This window comes from Cyprinus carpio, chromosome A14, assembly GCF_018340385.1.
Source record: "Cyprinus carpio isolate SPL01 chromosome A14, ASM1834038v1, whole genome shotgun sequence".
NCBI classification, from domain to species: domain Eukaryota; kingdom Metazoa; phylum Chordata; class Actinopteri; order Cypriniformes; family Cyprinidae; genus Cyprinus; species Cyprinus carpio.
In genome coordinates, this window is record NC_056585.1 from 17202429 (window position 1) to 17223564 (window position 21136).

General features: G+C 37.8%; 1 protein-coding gene across 1 annotated transcript in view; it reads right to left on the reverse strand.

The window, feature by feature from the left end:
• LOC109048000 (leucine-rich repeat and immunoglobulin-like domain-containing nogo receptor-interacting protein 2) overlaps positions 1 to 20521 on the reverse strand; it is a 231775-nt gene extending 211254 nt beyond the window's left edge. The window contains exon 1 of the mRNA XM_042770082.1: positions 19859 to 20521. The gene's annotated coding sequence lies outside the window, so the exon portion shown is untranslated. The remainder of the gene's footprint in view (positions 1 to 19858) is intronic.
• Between the last annotated feature and the right edge of the window lie 615 nt (positions 20522 to 21136).

Consider the following 21136-nt stretch of genomic DNA (forward strand, 5'->3'; position numbering starts at 1 on the left):
CACAAAAAAAGAAAGAATAATAAATAATAATAATAATAATAATAATAGCAAAAAGGCAGATAGAAAAAGAAACCTCGCTCTCAAAGATATTTACTGTAGGGCACATTAAAGGCTATCCACTCTTTTAAATGATCTGGAATACAAAAAGGCCTCATTTATCTTTTCTGGCCCCTGGTACTTAAAGCCCTCATTATGATAGGCTAATTATTTAGCACTCTCCATAACAGGTTCTATGCCTGCTTGGATTGGGCCACTCATGAAGATACACGGTTGGCCCAATTTTCCAAACCTAGGACAGAAATGATGTATTAAAGGGATTTTTTATTCTGTTTCTGTGTGTGCATGCTGTCAGCATCCAGGAGTTGAAAAAATAACCACATTTTACATTCTTTAAACACGTAGGCCTGTGGCACAGCTACAAATGAGGAAGCTATGTTGAGCTCAGTCATATCCTGATGAGATTATTTTTTCATAAGGATAAGCTATAGGACTGGATGATAAGAATGACCCTTCATGAAAGACAAAATAAGACAGAAAGAGGAAAGCAAGAGCAGCCATCCTCCACCTCCTCCCCTCAGAGCCATTTTAATATTTTATGAGGTTTCCGCTTCAATTTTAAGGTGCCCGATTTAGTTTGCAAACCATAATGCCTTTTTTACATAGTCAGGATCACAAACTTACTTAATCTTGGCTGGTTAAGTGTCAACATAAACGGCAAGGATCTCACTGTCCGATCATGTTGCGACTGCTTTAGTTCTGCTTTGCACATTAAATCAGTGAATCCGGTTGGCTTATGCCAAGGCACTCTTGAAAAGAAGCTATCATGCCACTTATGCTCCTGCTGAAGACATTTCATAACAGAACCCACCCGCCTTAAAATACAGTACGAGTAAACAGATGGAGACTGCAGAGGATTAACATTTTTGTACGAAATTTGATGCAATGTTCTGTTACGTCTGTCAGACAAAAAGTGTCAAGCAGAAATGGATGTGGTGGTTCCTATATTTAGCACAGAAGCTGTTCCTCAGATGTGATTATGTTATTCTTGTCTAGCAACTAGCACAGCACCTGGTATGTCTGATTAGCTCAGGGGGAGAGTAACTTGCTCTGGTGAAAAGGATGATGGGATATTGCATCACATACAAAAACCTTTCGACCTTACAGGACAGTCGGTATATTCATGTCACAAAGCAGATATTGCCATAAGTGTACAATTAAAACAGCTGTATCCTCACATCTGATTGGGTGAGTTTTGCCAGTCAGACTTATTTGCGTGTAATGAGGGTAATCAGTTGTATATCCCAGAGGGTTTAGGAGGGTACTTAGGTGCTGTGTTCCTTTGAGACAGCACAAATCTCCAGACTCTTCTAATGTTTTACAATCAAATGCACTGATGCATCAACTGACTTTGTAAAAAAAATAAAGCACAGAAGACAATAACTCAAGATAAAAAATACCATTGAACCACAGCCTTGCATGTGTGCATTTCAACGCTGTTTTTTGACATTTTGGGGGTCCAGATGTACCCTGAAGCCTCATACATTAAAACACTCCTGGTGGAAATATATGTCATAAATAAACAAACAAAACTTCTAAGCAAGCTAATATATACAGGTGCATCTCAATAAATTAGAATGTTCAATTGAATTTTCTTAGTTAAATTCAATGCACACAGACTGAAGTAGTTTAAGTCTTTGGTTCTTTTAATTGTGATGATTTTGGCTCACATTTAACAAAAACCCACCAATTCACTATCTCAACAAATTAGAATCTTTCATTAAAAAAAAAAAAAAAAAAAGTTTTTAGAATTGTTGGCCTTCTGGAAAGTATGTTCATTTACTGTACATGTACTCAATACTTGGTAGGGGCTCCTTTTGCTTTAATTACTGCCTCAATTCGGCGTGGCATGGAGCTGATCAGTTTGTGGCACTGCTGAGGTGGTAAGGAAGGCCAGGTTTCTTTAACAGTGGCCTTCAGCTCATGTGCATTTTTTGGTCTCTTGTTTCTCATTTTCCTCTTGACAATACCCCATAGATTCTTTATGGGGTTATGGCCTGGTGAGTTCGCTGGCCAGTCAAGCACATCAACACCATGGTCATTTAACCAACTTTTGGTGCTTTTGGCAGTGTGGGCAGGTGCCAAATCCTGCTGGAAAATGAAATCAACATCTCCAAAAAGCTGGTCAGCAGAAGGAAGCATGAAGTGCTCCAAAATTTCTTGGTAAACGGGTGCAGTGACTTTTGGTTTTCAAAAAAACACAATGGACCAACACCAGCAGATGACATTGCACCCCAAATCATCACAGACTGTGGAAACTTAACACTGGACTTCAAGCAACTTGGGCTATGAGCTTCTCCACCCTTCCTCCAGACTCTAGGACCTTGGTTTCCAAATGAAATACAAAACTTTTTCTTCCACACTTTTTCCTTCCACTTAACTTTCTGTTAACATGCTTGGATACAGCACTCTGTGAACAGCCAGCTTCTTTGACAATGAATGTTTGTGGCTTACCCACCTTGTGAAGGGTGTCAATGATTGTCTTCTGGACAACTGTCAGATCAGCTGTCTTCCCCATGATTGTGTAGCCTAGTGAACCAAACTGAGAGACCACTTTGAAGGCTCATCAAACCTTTGCAGGTGTTTTGAGTTGATTACATGATTGGCATGTCACCATATTCTAATTTGTTGAGATAAATGTGGGCCAAAATCATCACAATTAAAAGAAACAAAGACATAAACTACTTCAGTCTGTGTGCATTGAATTTATTTAATACACGAGTTTCACAATTTGAGGTGAATTACTGAAATAATTATACTGAAATAATTACTGATATGCACCTGTATACACACACACACACACACACACACACACACACACACACACACACACACACACAGTATATGTTTATAAGGTCTGAAACTATTAAAAATCAATTTCATTAACTGAAATTGAAAAGCTGAAATAAAAATAAAATTGAATGTTGCCTTGTACCTGAAAATAAGTTTACACTGAAGCACTATTACTAAAGCTAAAGAAATATAAAATAAACAAAATAAATTAATAAAATAATAAAAATTACAAATGTACAACCACATTTATTAAAAAATTACTAAAATTAAATAGAAAACAGACAATCCAAAATAAGATATTAATTTAAAAAAATGCTGTGCAAGAACTTTAAATGTAAAAAAGTCCTACTAGGGTCTCCTAATAAAATACACAGGGCAGTATTAAAAACATATGATTTTTATCCTACACAATCCTGTTCCCATGTTCTGACTGCAAGTGCTTTCTACTGCTTTAAACATACTGGATCTGTGTGTGTGTGTATTTGCATGCATTTATATACATATCACTTTAACCTTTGCTGTACTGTTATGTGCAGGAGGCCTTCTGTCTGGATGTAATGAGCCCATGTGGTTAACAGATTTGCTGATTGTCCACCGGTCTGGGCAAAAACCTGTTCCAAACAGTTGGCTCGGATGCTGCAAGAGGCAGCTGCCCACTTTAGCGCAGCTCTTTCTGTTCACTTAGTGACCTAGCACTGTCAGATGACTGTGTGATGGCTGATATGTTGTTTCTGTACTGAGAGTCTATTTGTCTTCCTGTGACAGGCTAGGTGCCAGAGTTCTCCTCAAACATGGGGAAGAGGTGCTGGCACAGTTATTTTTCAACAGTGAATGAGGCCATTAGCATTTAATGTGGACTTGACACTTTTTCCCCCAATCCATATATAAGAATGTGATTTTTTTATAGTACTAGATACCACAATACATTTTATTGCTACAATGTGTGTGACAGCCTTTTGCACCTGTGCTTTTAGCTTTTAAAGTAAATCGTTATTTTATATATATTTTTTTTATAGACTATATCTTTAAAATATCTATCTATATATGTATTTATTTTCCAGAATTTAAATTCAGGTTTCAAACAGGATGTAGAATCACAAAATGAATTATTTTTTTATGAATAGACAGAGCAACATGTAGACAGATAGAGAATCCAATAGATAGATAGAACGACATGCAGACTGGTAGAGCATCTAAAAGACAGAGCAACATGTAGACAGAGAGAGCATCCAATAGTCAGATAGAGCGACATGTAGACAGATAGAGCATCTGATAGATAGATAGAGTGACATGCAGACAGATAGAGTGACCATTGGATGGACAGAGTGACTTCTAAACAGATATATAGACAGAAAAAGCAACATATAGACAGACAAAGCAACATGCAGATAGATAGAGCCATATATACAGATAGAGCAACATTTAGACAGAGCATCCAATGCACAAATGCAGGCAGACAGAGTGACTAATAGACAGAGCAGCAAGTACCTAGACTGATATAGCGACCAATAGACATATAGAGTAACAGACAGATGGATATAACAGCCAGGCAGTAACAGACAGACTCAAAGATAGAACGATGGACAGACTGAAAGAAAGATAGGACAGACAGACAGACAGGGATTTTCAAACTCAAACAAACTGAAAGGGAGCCAATTTTTCAATTTTGAATTTTGCACAACCCTGCAATCCAGTTTTAATCATGTTTGCCCATTGCAACATTCTGCCCTTGAGCAAGGCACTTAACCCCAAATCCTCCTAGAGAAGCTGAAGTGACTTTTTGCAGGATGCTACAGTACCAATTTTCTTTGTAAATATGTGCAGTTTCACTAACATTTGCTCTGTAAAAGGCTCTTATAGTGTTTTGGCTGAGCTATTGCTACACACAACACCTACTACACACTGTTATATCACAACTGTGCCCTGAAAACACTGTAACAACAATGTTGTTGTTGTTGACATCGCTTTTGTGCAACTTTGCACACAACAAGAGGGTCACCCATGCAACAGCACACTCCAGTAGGCTTGCTACATCCCCATTGTGCACAAAAGTAGAGATACAAAACAAAAGGGTATCAGCAGGATAAAGATAGCCTAAGAAATGCGATTTAGGTTCCTCTTTTGTAACAAATGTCTTTGTTCAATAAAAGCTCCATCTGAGGAATAAATACCTGTGAAAAAGCCAAGGTAACCGTAAGTCTAATCAGCACAGGGAGAGATAAAGAGTGGGATTCTGTGGACAGCATGGACTTAGGTGTGTGCCTCAGCCACTGATAAAGCTAAGCATTGAACATCCACTCCTGTCTATCTATGAGTCAAGGTTACTCTCCATTTTGAGCTGCAGAGTTTACAGATAAAGTATATCACAACAGGTTTGGTGATTATAGATCACCTTTCCTGTATAAAAAAGAATGACAAACTACATCTGTTTATAACCACAAACTACTAGACTCTTTATAGCACCAAAAGTCACTCAGAAGCATGCATTGCCTAATACAGCACGTTTCCAAATATAATGGCTGCTTTGAATGTAAGGAAATGCAATGCAATGTATAAGTGACTTAAAAGAAAAGAAAATCAAATAATTTATATTAATAAATAAATAAATAAATAAATATTTAAATAAATATATATATAATTATTTACGATTATTATTTATTTTTTTTTTTTTTATAATTTAATATTGATTGTATGTTTATTGGTTTTTCTTGGATTAGTATGCAAAAAGTATAGAGTATTACATATTTAAATATATAAACACGCATTTATTTATAAATAGACAAAACACAATAAGAAAAAAACAACAACAAAAAAATGCATCAACCAATAAATGACCTTTGCAATGTTCAGTGAAATCTGAGTAATAGGAGATTTTAGAATTTTAGAATTTGAGGACTTCTAAGATTTTTCAGAAACAAAATTTGATTTGTTCGGAGTAGTATCTGACAAATCTGATGAGTTCTCTGTATTATAAAGAGATGTTTAACAATCTGATCATATTGTGTTTTGAAATGCATTAACTACAAAAAACATTTATTTTTATTTCTTTTTTTATTTTTGGAATTACAAAGTTTGAAGGTCAGTACAAATCAGATTGCAGGCGGTTGGTTTTCACCATTATGGATGTGATGCATATGCAATATCATACAAAGGGTGCAAAATGTCTGAATACACTCCTTTTCGCTTACTCTAAGCTCATAGTAAACTCTATATGTAGTAAAGAGTAAATGAGTGAATGTGTCAGTGGTTTTGGACACAGTAAATACATGACTGGATAAAATACGTTCTTTTATGTGCCTTGTAAGATCAGAACAGCAACACGATGATAGACATAAGCAGAGGCACAATTTCCACACTGACAGCTCTCAGTTGTTGCTTGAGAAAATCTCTTGCTGACACTTACACCATTATTATAGCAACAGACGTAGATGCACCAGATATTGACTACATACACTGTGTGAACAAACAGATCTGATTTCATCTCTTGCAAAATGGCAGTGTAAGCAGTCAGTAGCACAGATCTTATTTGAAAATCAAATTGGATTTGTGTGCAGTGTGAACAAAGACTTTAAGCTCAGACATATTACCCATCACTCAATTTGATGCCATTTTGTTTCAAGATGAATTTGCTTCGAAAGATTTACTTGAGTTGCTTATATAGAGTCTAAGCAGACTGTTAATTCAATCATTTTTAAGTAAGTACCAATCGCACATTTTTATTAATTAAAGGCATAGTTTACCCAGAGATGAAAGTTCGGTCATTTACTCACCTTCATGTTGTTGCAAACCTGCATGACTTACTTTCTTCTGTGTACCACAAAATATGATAAAAATACAAAAGTCATTATGATGCTGTTTTTTGCACTGAGAGAATTTCGTGTCTTCTTCCAGACATATCTTCCCCTCCATCTCTGCTCGGCTCTCAATGTGACCTAGTTTGCGGCTAATGAAAGCATTTTTTCCCCTTTCCTCCTCCATCACATGGGTACGTGCAAGGTCAGGTAACCTTAGCATATGTTGGTGGTGCTTGGGCCTCTGCCTATGAATGAGAAGGAGTTTAAATTTAGAAATAGAAATTTGGGGTTGGGGCCATTGAAATTTAGGTACTGCAAGGAAAAATGAAGCTTCTGTCATGATTTTTCATGTCATGACAGAGGAGGCGATTCCTCTTGCCCTGTCTGAAGTCAGACTAAAAGTCTGCCAGAATCCCTCAATGAGAGCTCATTCAATAACACTAGGGTTTTTTTTTCCCATCCTCATCCTGCTGAATGACAGATTGGGGAGACAAGTGCCAAGAGCTTGATGCTTCAATTAACCACGGCAAACACCCCATCCCTTTCCCTCCTAATGAGGCAACAAATTTAGCCATTTTTTGTCACTTAATTCACCTCCCTGCGTGACTGACAACTCACTTGGCCTCCCCAATGCTAATCTGAAAGATCAAACCACAATCAGAGGTGCAGTCACAGATCTTGTATACAAATAATTCTTAAAATTATTGAAAAAAATAAATAAATAAATAATAATAATAAAATAAATAAATAATAAATTAAAAGCAGCATAAAAATTGCCAGGTAGCACTTGTCACAAGACAATTTTTTTTTTTTCTAAATAATTAGCACATTTAGCAGTCTGATTAACACATAGATTTGTCAGCTTTTGCTATATATCTCATGCATAAAGGCTTGCTTTATTTATTGATTTATTTATTTTTGCCAGGTTGCACTTGTCTTAAGACAGTACAAATAAAAACATGTGTTGAATAATTATCAAAGAGATTCTCAGCTCCAGTTCTGGAGCACATTTTGTATGTCTTCAGTATTTAACGCACCTGATTCAGATCATCATCTTGTTAGGAGAGAGATCCATGATCTGAACCATCCATGATCTGAGTGCATCAACTAAGAGAGACATACAAAAAGTGCAGAGAAGTGGGTCCCCAAGACCAGAGTTGAGAACCACTGAATTAACATATTTAGCAGATTGATCTCATTATTAATCATTGGTACATTTAAATATGGTTTACATATACAGTTTCATAAATTTGTATATATGGAATATACTGTACATTGAAATGCGCAATAGGGATGACTGCTGACAGCATCTAAAACATAAGTATATGTTTTCTAGAATCAAAGATTTAATATGTTTCCATATAATTAACAACTAGATCACATTGTATTTAGTCAATGAAAATCTTCAGTACTCAATGTATTTTTCTGACATTTTTTTTTTCTTTTTTAACATTACTTTAGCATGTATGCCACCTTGATTTATAGGAATTAGATTAATGTAATTTGGAGAAAACAGGATATGAAAATGATGTAAGCCAGACTTGCATCAACCACTTAAGCACCACAGCTCAATGTGCCAGTTACTAAGCCACAGCTCTGGCCATTGAGCTTTTGTTAGCAAAATTTCCATAAATATAATTTTTTTTAAATAATTATTATTTTTTCAGACTTTTTATTTTTTTTTTCTTTTTTTTTCACTAAGTTTGTGCTGTTTTTAATTGGCATTTGCAAATACCCTTAAATGGTAATGCCTAAAAATGCTGCAGTGTATATGCAAATCTGAAGGCTTTAAAGTAAATAATGACACATATTCACCTCCTCTATGAGGATTCTGCCAGATCCATTGTCTAATTATGCTAATTCTGCAGCACGACACCCGAGCTGACTCGTCTCTCTTTGCCTCATGTGGTGACAGAGAATCTTTTGATCTAAATTTAGCTGCACCATCTCGCCCTTCAACCACACCCATCAATTCCAGTCACAGTTGGACTTGGCCGTGCCAATCAGCAGTGCCTCCTCACTTTGCCAAATGAGAGAAGGTCTGCTTGGCACCTTTCAAAAAAGCAGCAGAGTTAGAAGAGGATAAGAGTTATTTTCCTGGGTGAGTCTTGGGCTTCTGCCCTGGCCATCTGGGGCTGCAAAGAATGAGGAGGAAGTAGCCCAGGATTGTGTGAGAGAACAGAAGTCTGTGCTTTTCCTTGCGAAGAACAGCCCTGCTGTTAGCTTGAGCTTACCATGGCCAAATTGCACCATGTTTTCCCAAATGACATTTGAAACATATATTTCCCCATTTTTCACTTGTACAGGAACAGTGCGGCACGGCTCTTATTTCACAGTCAATCTCAATCGCTGCAGCTGAATACAAAACACGATCTTTTGGGCCTTCAGAGAATGCTGACTAACTGACTTTTAAGAAGTTAAAAGCGTAAATTATGCCTGGACTAAGAGTATCAAAGTTCACACTTGGGTGAATCTCATGAAACATGTAAAGAGCATCTCCAGGTAACATTTCACCTCAAATCAAAAGAAAAAAGAAAAAGAAAAATACATTTCACTTTAAGGAAATGAAGCCTATTTTTTGGACCATTACATAGGTTTGCATTGTGACCTTGATTTCATGACGATTAAATACATTTTTAAAAATAATAATAAAATAAAATACTACTACTACTACTACTACTACTACTACTACTAATCATCATCATCAAATTCTAATTACTGAAGTAAAAAAAAAATCCAATAAAATATTTAAATAAATTCAAATTACAGTACATATGATAGTATCTGCTGTACTGGCAGATTTAATTGAAGCAACATTCAAAACATTGCATTATTTTTCTCCACAAGAAACCATTTACAAAGGACACATACATGCATGCATTCAATCAGCAAAATGGAACAGAACGACGGCATCTCAAGAGATGTTTTAAAAGTTGAACTGGTAATGAGGATTTAGGGGGAAATATGTGCTCAACTGTCATAAAAATAATGTCACTATGCAAAAACATCTTAATGGTACTAAAAATAGGCTTTAGTTTCCTTTATGCACATGCACATTTCTTTTGATTTTAGGGGGGTTTGGATATGACCTCGACTTGTTTTCGAGAGATTTACCCAGTTCATCCATAGCCTGCTCCGGTGCGTCATAACAGATGTGATGCCGCCAGTAAATGTGCCAAATGCAGCAGTGGAAAAAGCAAAGGCTTCACTTCACTGCATCTTTTAAACCCCATCTAATATAATCAGGGTGCTGGCTGCTCGTATTGTCATGCATGACTTTCCGACAAGCTCCCACAGAGAAAACGAATACTTAATCCGAAGCGCTCTCTCTCTCTGTTTCCATTTCCCTCTATTGCTCTCCTGTCCTCCTAACAAGCTTGTACCAACATCTGTCTAGATTCATGTTTCATCAAAGATTTTTCCACCCTTTCCCCCACTTTCCAAATGCCTCACTCTTGTTCTTTTAACAATAGCACACAAACAGTTGGAGATAATGAAGTCTCCATGGGCTTGGACAAAAAAGAGAGAGTGCGGCTAGGAAGTGATCAAATATGGCCTAAAGCCAAATGCCTTTGTAGATGGTTTTTGAGTTCCCACTGATCTGATAGTGGGCACATTAAAGAAATTAATCATTTATGGTCTTATTTTTTTTTTTTTGGGTAGGGGTTTTCAGACAGTGGAGTCTTAGTGGGAATATGACTGCCAGAACTTAGGTATGCCTCATATTCTAGAAAAAACTTTGGGACTAATTTCTGTTGAGGAATGCACGTTATTCGAAGACAATATATTCACATCAAATATGCAGCATGCAGGATGTTCTCAGGGAGTAATGGATGGGGCCCCACTTTATTTAGTCTATGTCACTGTGCACTGATAACACCATATAGTCACATAAATCAGTGACAGGTGCCTTCAGGAACTATATAGGAGCATTCCAACATCTGCCAAACGCAGCTTAATGTACTTAGCGATCCCAGGTGGGAGATTGGGATATTTTCAGCTCCGTTCTTACAGGTACAGTAAGAAACGTGCTCTTCACAGCGTCTGCAGTACTGGAGCACAGCCAGTAAGTATGTAGAACTGATGGTATGAGTCAGAGTGACTCAGAATTTGGCTGCAGTTGGCGAGATAAATATTCAAGGGCAAGTTAGACTTTGCGCTTGAAATATTCAAACTAATTGTTTTACAGAGTAACAAATATCCTTTTAAACGTGCATGAGGTTAAATGGTGTTAAAATGGAAAACAGTTATGCTGGAAAGGTAGTAAAAAGGTGATGGGTAAAAAGCAGTGGGAAAAAAGAAGTAAATACTAACAATACAAAATATAATAATTAGAGAAAACAGCTAATATGTAAAAGATTTACCGTGCATATAATTACTCCCTGCAGATATGGGCTGAAGGTATGATCACATTACAGAAACTTGTGAAATTTTGTGTGCAAAAACTGTTCACAGAAAAGTTACTTTCAAACCAAGCAACTATTTGTTGGTTAATGTTGCAAATCCACCTGACCAACTGTAAAACCAACTGTAAAAGAATTTTTCCACATTCACTTGAAACTCACAGTTGGGAAGATTCCAATTTGAATGACTGAATTTTGCCTGGATTTTTGCTAAGCAACAGTAAATGTGACTGTACTTTAAACCTTTCTAAATACAGTATTTCTGAATATGTACCATCTGTCAGGATGTCATTTGACTAAAAGTGAGAAAAAAAAAAACACACACACACACACACACACACACACACACACACACACACACACACACACACACACACACGTGGATAAATCTAGCTCTCATGTTGTCATTTGACATTCCTTAGCTTAAAATTTTCAGGAGCTTTGATTGAACACCACATAGTTTGAAGTATCCAACCACCTGGTCTGAGATGATCACCTGCTGTCATCTGCAGAGGATATGGCTAAATGTTTCTTAAATGTTTATATAAACTAATGAAAAATAAATGTGCAAGAAAAAAAAATCTTCAAGGGCATAACACAATATATCTATATACAGAATATTAATTAGTACATTGCGATATTAATGTGCACTCTTTAGGAGTGGAAAAGTTAGAAAGGTGTAGCTTTTAAGGTATTTGAAAATGTATTAATTTTTTTTGTCCTGACAGTGTAAGATGACAACAAACATGTTTATTCATTCATTCATAAATGAATGATCTGATGGCTGAATCTTGGTTCTCTAATATCTACTGCAGTTTGTCAGGAGGTCTACAGTATAATTCTTGGAGAAACTCATCTATTAGCATCCCTATTTATCTCAGCAGCTCTGCCTTTGTTGATATTTGCTATCTTCGCTCAGGGTTTCTGAACCAATCACCTGAGCTGTGATGTGAAAGAGAGCAAACGTCTGAAAAAATAAATCTATTTCAAGCTCTAAAGAGCCCTCCAAAAAATCTGCCACCAGTAAAACGTCTATCATAAAATAAAATTCTTGCAATTTATTTGTTGCAAAGAAAATAAAAAATATTATCAGAATGCACAGCTATGGCTGACTGGAAAATTAGTTTGGAGGACAAGAAGCTGATATATTATTACAATTTAGCAGACCGCATATACATACATACACTTATGCCATATACACACACATTCTCTTTCTGTAAGAGTTCGATAAGAGCTTCTTTCTTTCTCAGCTCCTTTCTGGATGGCTGCCAGTGGCAGACCACAGCTTTGTGAGCTGGACAGAACAGCGGCATCCCCAGGAAGTCTCTCCCTGCCATATTCCTCCACATCCTCTTCCGTCTGACCCCCACCCCCTAGTATTCTATCCTCAGCTAGACCCAGGGGCCTGGGGATCCTCAGTAATGCAGCCTCATTGATTTATAATTCCGTGCTGTGCTGGCATCCAAAGGTAGAAATTACACATGTTGACAATGGAAGCACTGCTTGTTCGAGCCGAGGTAAAGGTCATCATTTAGATACTGTGGCTTTGTTCCCAAGCCTCTCGAACGGCATATTAACATCCAAAGTGCATCCAATCCAGCAAGTTAAAACACAGCAAGGATGCTCCACCATGAAAAAGCCAGTGCACTTTGATAATGCAGTACACTGTTGCGTCCCACTGATGTCTGCAGTTTGTATGTTCCATATGCATTAATGTGTGTTTGCCAGCCGACAATTTTGCCCCATTCATCCAAAACATATTTTTTTTGATCTGATACACATCTTGGTATGAATGACACCAAATATGCACTCAAATCCAAGGCTGGCAAACATTAGCATAAGCGTTTCTGAAGGAAGTGCTTGAGCTTGAATAGAGTGACATCTTCATGTCCTCCCTCAGGAAAGCTTTCTCTCAACACGCAGCCATTTTTCAAATTTAACACACCCTCTCTTGTCCCTAGTTAAACATCTCTTGGTAGAGCACGCCATATGAAGTGCATATGTGAACTCTGTGCTGTGCATAACTGAATAGATAAGGGAGTGACTTGTTGATTGAACAGATTCAATTGAATTTGATTAAGTTTACAAGGTAGCAAACAAATAGAACAGAAATATGTTCATTCTCATGTTCAGTATAATTATACACTCTATAATTTCTTTACTGTATTAGCACTAATAAGCATTATTTGTAACCCCACCTTAAGCAGTGAAGGTGGAAGTAAAAATGGTAATCAAACTACTGCAGAACAGCTGATACAAACAAATGTGTTGGAGTTAATATGGTTTTTTTGTTACTGCAGATTAGGTGGTACAAACATTGATTTCTGCAGAATCGGAATGCCCACCATTCATAAAGTTTGCCCCTTGCGTGTTTATGAAATATTCTGGCAAATTTAATTATGTCTTTAGTTACTAATAATAATTTGTAGTACTCCCAGCTTGTTCAACACCATTTTTTTTCCATGATCAGACAAAGATTTATCAGCAAAAACATAAATGCAGAAAATATGACTGGAAGTGTCACTGTTCTATAACAGGATATATATATATACTGTAATCAAACATGGTTGAGGTGTGCAGAGAAGCAATTGTCTTTTTATATATCTGTATCATATCTGTTGCAAATGATCAGCAAATGAACAAATCAGAATGTGAGCTTGATTTAATCCAAAACGTCTCAAAACTAAAATGCATACCAACCCCAATGTAATGTAATGTAATTATTTTGCACTTTAACTTTTAGTTGTTTCTCTAGTTCATTTAAAATTACATATAGCAAATGTCTTGTAAAATTCCTTAAATTATTCTTTTTATTAAGATGCTATGATAAAAAATAATAATAATTTTTATTTTTGAAGTAAATTAAATTATAATATTTATTTTATTTTATTTGATTTGTTATGTATTGTATGTTCTGAAGCTATTTTTAAAAATTATTTGGCAGAATTTGTATTGTATTCATGCCAAAAAAAATAGGTATTCAGCTTGGCTATTTCATAAACCTATGGCACTATGCTTTCAGCCCAACATGAAAATGACCATGTCATGGTCCCAATTGCCATCATTTGTTTCAAATGATTAGTGTCAATAATTACTTCCCTATTAATGAAATGTGTCTGCTATCGAAAGCAACATCATTATGGATTGGTTAATTGGATGAGTTTAGGCATATTAGCCAATATTACATCTAAGCATGGAGGGGTGCTGCTTTATGGTCCATTTTCAGCTAATTGCATTTTAGGCCCTTGTTACAAGCATCATGAATGTGCATCTGACATAAGAATCTCTCTCTCTCTGGATCAATGTATGGTAGAAATGTAATTATCAAGTCAGTGAATGTGTAGACAGCCGTGTCTGTTTGCATCCTCGCTTACCATCCAACATAGCATTCACAAAACATGTTCAGAAAACAGGTTTAGATATTTAGGGCATGAAAAGATCTATGGTAAATCACACAGCGAGAAAAAAAAAAAAAGTGGTTGCACCACTGCAAAATGCCATCATTTCCTCTTCTTCTTTTCCTAATAACCCTAATGTCACCCAGTGTTGGGGGAAACGCATTACAAACAACGTGAGTTACGTAATCAGATTACTTTTTTAAAAAAAGTGCATTACTTTTTAATTTACAAGAAAATATCTGAGTTACTTTTTCAAATAAGTAACACCAGTTACTTTTTTTCCCATTTGTTGATTGACAGCTCTTCTGTCCCCATGTTGAGAGAAACTGGGAGTAAGATGTCACTGTAGTTCTAGAATAAGCACATTTACAGCACATTATTTAATTAATTAATGAGATTAATGCATTAATCTCACTCGCTAAAAAAAAAGGGAAAAAAAAGAATAAAAACAGCAAAATGCAACTCAGAATGTGATGCAAACCTGCAATAATTAAATGTTAAATAACACAAATATCCTTTATGTATTTAATCCCATTTTATTAACCATGTCTTTGCTGCTGACCTTCAATGATCCAATTCAACCATACCAATAAGAAAAAAATACTCTAGATAAACATTTGTGCTTCTTTTTTTTATTGATGAAGTTTGTTGAACTTTCTTCTTTTGTGTTCTATTGTACAGACATGAATTTACTTTCTCTTCAGCCTGAGGCCAAAAAATTGAACTTTTTTCTATTAAAAACAAACAAGCATGCCCTGCCCAGATTGAAAAAGTAACGCAAAAGTAATGTAACGCACTACTTTCCATAAAAAGTAACTAAGTAATGTAATTTGTTACTTTTTTAGGGAGTAACGCAATATTGTAATGCATTACTTTTAAAAGTAACTTTCCCGAACACTGGTGTCACCTAACACAGTACAGAAACTTTGAAACATTTCTTCAGAATGATACCGAAGGCAAAGGACCTTAGGTGAAGGTCAGATGAGAACCCTCTCTTCACAACAGAACCTGAGGCAGACTGACCTCCTTCTTAGTTTCCCTCCTCTCTTACAGCTAAAATACACTTTTCTTCTTCTGTTCTTCTCCATCACACAACCCATATGACCCTGGCTAATGCTTGATGTCAACCCATACTCAAAAACTCAGCAGCGCTTTAGCTTGAGGTGGCCCGTGCCCACCAGTTCCATGGAAGATTGAATGCAAAGGCGACATGGGTGTCAGGGTCACTGTCAACCACTATCGGTCCTAATCCTTCCCTGCAGAGCCAGTGGCGTCCACTCATTCCCCTCAGCACCTGCTGACATTGACCTCTACCCTTCACTACACTTTTCTCAGGCTGTGTAACAACCATCAAGCCCTGTCATACCACACCATCCGTTCCCCCAAGCACCCCACACATCACAGGGCTGGGGCTGAAACAGGATGGAAGACGTCCTCTTAAGTTAGCATTGCTACAGGCTACATGTTCCAGTTTGGAACAGACCCTGGAAGACTTGGCAGGCTCTGTCTGTGTCATTTAATTTAGACTCTTTGACTTCATTTGACAGGTCTTCATTATACAGCATGAGGCAATACAGGTCTAACATAGAGAAATGCGGAAAAGAAAGAGAAGCGAAGTGCACAATTTATCTATGAGAGGTTTCTTATTAAGTAACAAAAACATCACAGTGTATCTGAGTGGTATAAAATGGCAGTTGTTAATGTTTTGACATCAAGGGGAGACCCAGCACCATAGCAAAATCGTTTGATGCACAGAAGTAGCATCCTTAAAACAAAACATTAAAATGCATTAAATGGAATGGAAAATCAAAACTTACCATAATTCCCCCGAGTTTAAAATATAGGTTTTTGTTTTCCACCCTTCTGAAACACTAGAATGTGAAATGGACCCATTCTAGATGGATGTAGACAAACTGTATTGCATTGCTACAGTTTAGATAGAAGCGTGAACATTTTATTTACAATATTGTATTTGCATTCATAAATAATCTGTGGCTAGCAATTGTCTATTAATTTTCTATGACCTGCAACCCAGTAGTTCAGAGCCTCTCATAAAGGTACTGAAAAGAACAGATTTTATTAAGCTCCACCACTGCTTAACTGGGATGTCGTGAAATTTCTGATTAAGAAGATCATCTAATGTTATTTTTAAATGCTTTGTTTGCGAAATTTGGCAGAACTTTACTAATGTCCTGTGCATAATGCCAGCCTGTTTTCCACCAGACTTCAGGGACCCTTGAGGATTAGTGCTACCATCTGTCTGTATATACCATCCAGATGTGTTATATGAATACACTGATAAATATGTTTATGTTGACAGAAAGCAGAGGGCTGTAAGTGTAACAATAAAAAGAGGAGCAGCAGTGCCAGAACCCTGCTAAAATTAGTCTACGTGCAATACATCTCGCCGGTCATTCAGTGGTCTACACTTGCCTTGGGGATCAAATCAGCAAGCACTGAAAGATGGCAGATGGGGCCAGTGCCCAATTTAGAGCTTTTTTTCTGTTATTCAGACTGGCGACAACGAGGAGGCATGACTGTTTTTGTGGTGGCTATGCCAACATAACAACACCCTGATGTGCACTAATGATCTGAAGCCCTGTGACAGAGACATCCAAGCTCGCTTGTGAGAAGGTAAGAGTCACTCCGCTAAAGGTCACAGTCTCCAAAATACGGTAAACAAATGTTAACAGAACAATGAGTATTGATTTTTTTTTTTCTTCATTTCTTAATGGACTCTAAATATAGTCACAGTCAAAGGCTGAATCATATCTTTCAGGTAGCAAGAGCTCTTGTACTACTGAAGAATTGTATTTAACCTCTTTGGTCTCACTTTGATGTAAATCACATTTTTGTTGCCCCATCCTGTGGAAACAATGCAGCAGTTTCAAGTAAAAAGTAATGAACATCGGCCCAAAACAACACTTAGAAATGCAATAGCACACTTCTATCTATGCAAACTAATAAAACTGACATGCTTTATAAGTTGCTCTAAATAAAAACATCTGCCAAACTGTATTCATGAATCTTCGTCTGAATAATGGCAACGTTTCACCATGAAAGTAACAAGTTTGCTCGGTATGCATGCATAACAAGAATGCACACTCACAATGTGTTGTCCACCCTGCCAAAATTAGATTATGCCAGCCTAAAATGGTCTGTTTAGATGGTTTTACGGGGTTTTGTGCACTTGACAGCCAGTAACACCAGCTAAACCAGCTAATACCAGCTTGGCAAGGCTAGGACCAGCTTAAACTGGATAAGACCAGCAAACCACGTTAGGCTGGATTTACTGTAGCTGTTTGTGTAAATCAAGTGTTTCTGGTCTCTCAGGAGTGCAGCTGACTCATTACGTTTGTAATGGCAGTCAACGTCAAAGCTTGTTTATGAGTGCACTGAAAAGAAATATCTTTTCATTAGTTTTATAATTCTATAGCGAAGCATCATACATTTAACGTGAAATTATATTTGAAAGAAAATCAATCAAGTAAATGATCAAAGCATCTTTGTGCATTCGGAGAGCTTCACAGTGACCTTGCCTCCTACATTCAGGTTCACAGGACATCTGTTATCCCATAACCCCATCTTTTCCACCATCAAACAACACATTTAACATACAAAGTTATCAAGATGGCCATGAGAGCACCTTCAGGCATGGCTGAGCTTCAGCTTCATGCAGTGGCAAACCTCCTCCGATGCCATGTGTGTTGATGCATCTGACTAGACTGGGAACAAGCAATCCTGGCAATGCAGCGAAAGGCTTTTTCTGTGGCTACATCTGCCGGTGCATTCTCATTTTCATCCAAGACCCTCGAAGGCCTGTTTCATGACAGCAGGCAGGCAAGCAGACTACGCTACTGCTGTCGCATAGCAATTACCTTATTTACATATTCATTGAACAGTATGTTTTCGAAAAGTAACATTTAATGATTGTTTGAATGAAAAAAACATGGCAAAATCAATATATCGAAAAGACGATTTTATATATTCCAATCTAGACTCTGCATGTCAATGATTGAGAGTGTACAAGAAATACAACTGCACATTAAGCAGCAGCCTCAAATTCAGAGCTCCCTCTTCAAACACAAACCAGCACACCTAGGACTGCGCGACTCTGCCTAGTTAGTGCTCAATAAAACATCAAAGACATTGAACACACAGACATCATCATCACACTCTCTTTCTTTCTCCATTCATCTGCTTTTCTTTTTCTCTCTCAATCCAATTGAATTCATCCATGTATACTGATAAGACCGATCATTCATCACATTTCCAAAGCGTTTGGATAGAGAAAATCTCTTTCTTTCTCTACACCAATATTCACACGGACACAAAAGTAGAATTGTTGTGTCATATTCAAACACTTCCTCACATTAACTGACTGGCTAATCTGTTTTTATCTGCGGGCTAAGTCAGGGGTGTACCGGTAACACAAGTGGAGAGAATCATCACTATAGACAGCATATCAGAGGAGCCAGTTTCCACAGCCAGGGTTATTTATTATTCAATTATTTTAAATATTTCAGGGCAGACAGGATGTGCATGCAATCATGAATATTTCAGTCCCTCCTAGAAACAAGGGGGCCACTTGTCCACTACCATCAGGGAAGCACACACACGCTCCTCAATGGAGCTGCGGGACATTCACGCCCAAACCCAAAAGCCTGTCCTTCAGTCTGGAAATAAATGATAACAAAAAAATAAAAAAAAAAATTAATTCTTCTGTCCCCTCTCCATCTGGCCTCAGTTGCGTGAAGCAGCAGCACAGATATAAGGCTGTCAAACCCCCTCCATCACGCCTTCAATCTCTGTTTGCATTTTCGCACCCCTCCTTTCTCAAACGTGGTCACAAAACGTCCACTAAATTGCTTCATGTGAGGGTGCCGCAGCTGAATTCATGGGAGAAGTGACAGCAAAACTAATTGCATCGGGCACAAGAAAAAAAAACTGACAACAATCGGTCGGCCACCAACTCTGAAAGTTGCGAGACCATTTTAAGGTGTAGATTTTAAGTATCCCCCCTCAAATTGACATATAGCTGGTGTTAACCCCCGCAAACCCCCTCCTCCCAACCCCTCACCTCTATTTCCGACAAATGGGGATCCTGTCAAAATGAGGACCATCTCGCATTGTAATTATGCCCTCTGTCCCCCAACACCCCAGTAATATCCGCCAAGGTGCGAAGGAACAAATCACATTTTTAACACCAGACCTAAGCACTGATTGAAATGCACGGCACCATCTGAATAACATTCACAAAGGTTTCAACTTTAACAGAACAATTTATGTAACTCTGACTTACATTCCCCCTTTTCCTTTTCAGCAGTCATTGCAGTATACTAATCTCAGCTCTGTCAAACCTGAATTGCACTTGGTTGCACATGCAAGACATCAAACTTGACTAATATCTTACCTTGAAATGCTATTTGTGATCCTATACTCCACAGGCTGGCTGAAGCAAAGCAATGCACGACCCAAATCTCTTCAGTTTAGCCCCGCGAAACAACAAACACAAGAGCCTGAGATGCAAATCTATTTTGAACTCTTTTTGTCCTTGCTTCAGATTTCCTTTGATTACTCCCTGTTTTTATAATCCCGTCTTTTCTTCTCCTTTATTTTTTTTCCCCCCTTTAATATCTTCTATTTTCAGTGCCTGGGCTGAGGGATGCTGCCTATCTCTGTGAGACTGAGAAAGGAAAAAGAGAGTGTGAGAGAGAGACAGAAACGGAGGCAGCTCTCCTCGTTGTGCGCAAGGTCCTCCCTTCAGTGGCTGAAGTCAGCAGCTACGCTCCAACCTCGAAGAATTCTGCCGTGCACCACTCCGCTTAGCTCATTCTCCACAAGAGCTCGCATCCTGGAGAACTTTCAGACTTGCGTGCACAATCTGCACTCCACATCAAGGCTAAAACGGCGCACAAAGCTTTTGTGTTTAATCCGTGTGTCAGTTATTTTTTCCTGGATCGTGGATTTAATTGTCTCTTCTCCCACCAAGCACAATGTCTAGATGCTCGGAGTATTGAACATTGCGCTCTCTCTCTTTCTCTGACACGCTCGCACATTTGCACACACACGCTTGCCCTCCCTCTCACAGTTCCTTCCACCCCCTCTATCCATCCATCTCTCCCTCCCTCTTTCTCACTGTCTCGCTGCATGAGAGTCTGAAAATTACTGCATTTGTGTTCAGAGTTGTGTCAAAGATAAAGGATCGCTTCCTACGTTCCTTAAGCAGGAATAACAAGAAGCTCCATATGTGTGTAAATAACGAAAACAAAAAAAAAATAAAAATGAATGAATGATAATGAAGTTAAAGCATGCTCTTCACAGCTGTTCCTGTCTCCTGAGCAAGCACACCAACCACCCCTCCAAGGAGAAAACGGTACCGGTACCGGCGGAAGGGTCACCATTCAGTGTTGGCCAACTGTCAAGAGTGATTGAGGAGGAAGATGAAAATAGAAGCAGATGAAGCAGGCAGATCACAGTGCTACCAGGAAGCAAGGACAATACACATCGAACAGCAACCGTGGAATCATATAATTAGCGGCATAAACAAAATGGCCAATTCCCTTATCGCCTCGACACACATATACAACAAGAAAAGCCTCCGGGGGGCTAGTGAATGAGAAGCAGTGGCAGAACTAATAAAAAACAAAAAGAGGACTGGCATGAACAATGGTATGAAGCGGAAGAGTCT